General features: G+C 47.0%; 1 long non-coding RNA gene across 1 annotated transcript; it reads left to right on the forward strand.

Moving 5' to 3' along the window:
• The first annotated feature begins 703 nt into the window (after nt 1–703).
• On the forward strand, nt 704–1603 carry LOC134468357 (uncharacterized). The gene is made up of 3 exons (XR_010038773.1): nt 704–776; nt 855–970; nt 1044–1603. It is a non-coding gene; the product is annotated as an uncharacterized LOC134468357 (long non-coding RNA).
• The last annotated feature ends 750 nt before the right edge of the window (nt 1604–2353 follow it).

Consider the following 2353-nt stretch of genomic DNA (forward strand, 5'->3'; position numbering starts at 1 on the left):
AGTGTAATGGGAAAGGCTGCGCTCATGTGCCTGTTGACTACACGTTACCGTAATGACGTATGAGCTGACGTCATCCTGACACACTACCGTAAGGATGTTACACCAAAGAAACTCAAGAGAAAGAACAATCTCATGGCGGGGAATGCATTGGCCACGGTGTAGTACGGGGGCGTTGCCTGAGGACACGAGTGGATGGAAAATTAACTCCCTTGCGCATGGTCATTGGTCATCCATCCACGATGGATGCCATTTTCGTACTCCGTAATTTGTGGCCAAGTAACGGCAGCTGTTGGTCAGCAGTAATTGCTGGGGGTAATTAAGGACAGCTGACAGACATTCACGCTGTCCTATGACCTGTTCCACAGTGAATAACATTTCCGTACTCCCCTCGCCATCATTTCCTACTACGCTGTTATGACGTGAGTAAGCCCTCTTGTCTCAAGCCTCTTTGGTTACACCCACGGCGGATGGTAATCAATTAGTGATCAGGAGAGCTTTTATTCTTTGTTTAGGCTGTGCGACCGTGATGAGTGACACTGGTTGTGTTTGACCATTCGCTTGATCCGATCTGATTCGGTTTGTGCTCCGCGTTGGAAGTGGAGCTGGAGATAACCTCATTGTGTGGAAGGTATGTTGAATCGTTGTGCGCCTATCTGTTTAGCATGTAAGCGTAATGATCCTAACGTGAGTTGTTTGTGGCAGGGGTAACTCAGCGCTTTCTCTGCTTGTGCTCCGCGTTTGAAGTGGAGGTTGAGGACATCTCCCGTTTGTGAAAGGTATGCTCGATGCCTTTGTGTTCATGTATTTTAAGTGTTTAAGCGCACAGCTTCATGCAAATCCTCTGTTTACGGCAGGGGTTGCTCAGGTGGCTACCTCCCCTGTCTCTGGTTTCTCTGCTGCGTGTGGTGGTCACATTGAGTCGTGGTGCAAAAGCGAGGACTAGGCGTCCGTGACCTAAACCCGATTGACGGTATGTAAAATGGATGTGTGAACTTTAGTTGTTTTTTTAATTTCCTTTCAACTAAATCGCCCTCACTCCACAGGTTGCGTTGGGGCGGAGCGCTCGTTCTCTACTTTCTGTGCTTCAGCGACATCATCTGCGGTGGTATGTAATTAATGATGATGATTCCACCGGTATGTCTTAAATCATGTTACTTCTAGTAGTAATTTGCTTCCACATTCATAGGTGCCTGACTCCTTGGTCAGTTGGAATCCTCAGTCTACCAGCTGATAGCTGTGCCGCTGTTTTGTCTCTGTCCAATCCGTACGTCTGCTGCTAACTTTCGCTGCCCACAGCTTTGGGCCAGTGCCCTCTGGACGCGGACGTGTGTGTGTGTGTGTGTGTGTGCGTGCGTGTGTGTGTGATCGTAGCTTTTTGTTTGTTTCCCTTCTTCTATTTGTATTTTGTTTTGTTTGTCTTGTCAATCCAGTGTTTGGCTCTGTCTGGCCTACTTTATGCATGGCTTTTGGCTGCGCTTATCTGGGTGTGCTGGGTTAATTTAGCTTGCAGTGCTGTATTTCTTTTGGGTTTGCATGGTGTGACTTCTTTTGCTTTGCTTGCTGTGCCATTATTTTGCTTGCTTGGCTATCTGCCTTATTTGTCACAATTTAACCCTTGCATGCCAGGCGAAGCGCATTGGTCCAAGTGGCCTATGTGTTTTTGTTTGTCCCGCTTCATGTGTCATTCTGTCTCTTATTCCAGGAGTGGAGCGGGTTCTCAGAAGGGAGGCTGGTTACCTAGTGGCAGGTGCCCTCTTGTTGTGGTGTGTTGCACTCTTTACAGTGTGTAGTAGTGTAGCTTCCAATTGTGTGTTTGTAGTATCACTATAGTCCACGTGTGGCCTCTTGGGCCTCTGTTACTGAAGAGACGCCTCCCTCTGGTGGGTCCCTCCTCCACTCCTGTGAATGTTGTATGTATGCATCATGTCTGTCTGTGTCTTGGCCTAATGCCCTATTGTCAATAAACTATTAGTTAACTGCATATTCCTTCCCTCTCCTTACCATACCAGGTTTTGATTTGTCTTTAAATAAATTATATCATGTGAATGGAATTCTGTCTCTGCTCTTTAATTGCAACGAACCTGTGTGCTTAACCTTCTGGTATTACCAAGTGATTGAGGTTTTGGTTGGTTGTTGGGGCTATTCCCCATGGCGTAGTCGACTACTTATTGAACTTTACCCCGCCCCACTACATTAGCAAGACAAAAGTAAATAGTTTAAACATCTAGGTGTTGTCCCTATAACGTTGAGGAAGACGGACAATACGAACTGATCTGGTTGTCTGCTCGTGAGACGCGTGTCCCTCGGTTGTAGGATTGTCTGCTAGTGTCTCTGGAACACCGACTGGTGATGC

This window comes from Engraulis encrasicolus, chromosome 18 (assembly GCF_034702125.1).
Source record: "Engraulis encrasicolus isolate BLACKSEA-1 chromosome 18, IST_EnEncr_1.0, whole genome shotgun sequence".
Lineage (NCBI taxonomy): Eukaryota > Metazoa > Chordata > Actinopteri > Clupeiformes > Engraulidae > Engraulis > Engraulis encrasicolus.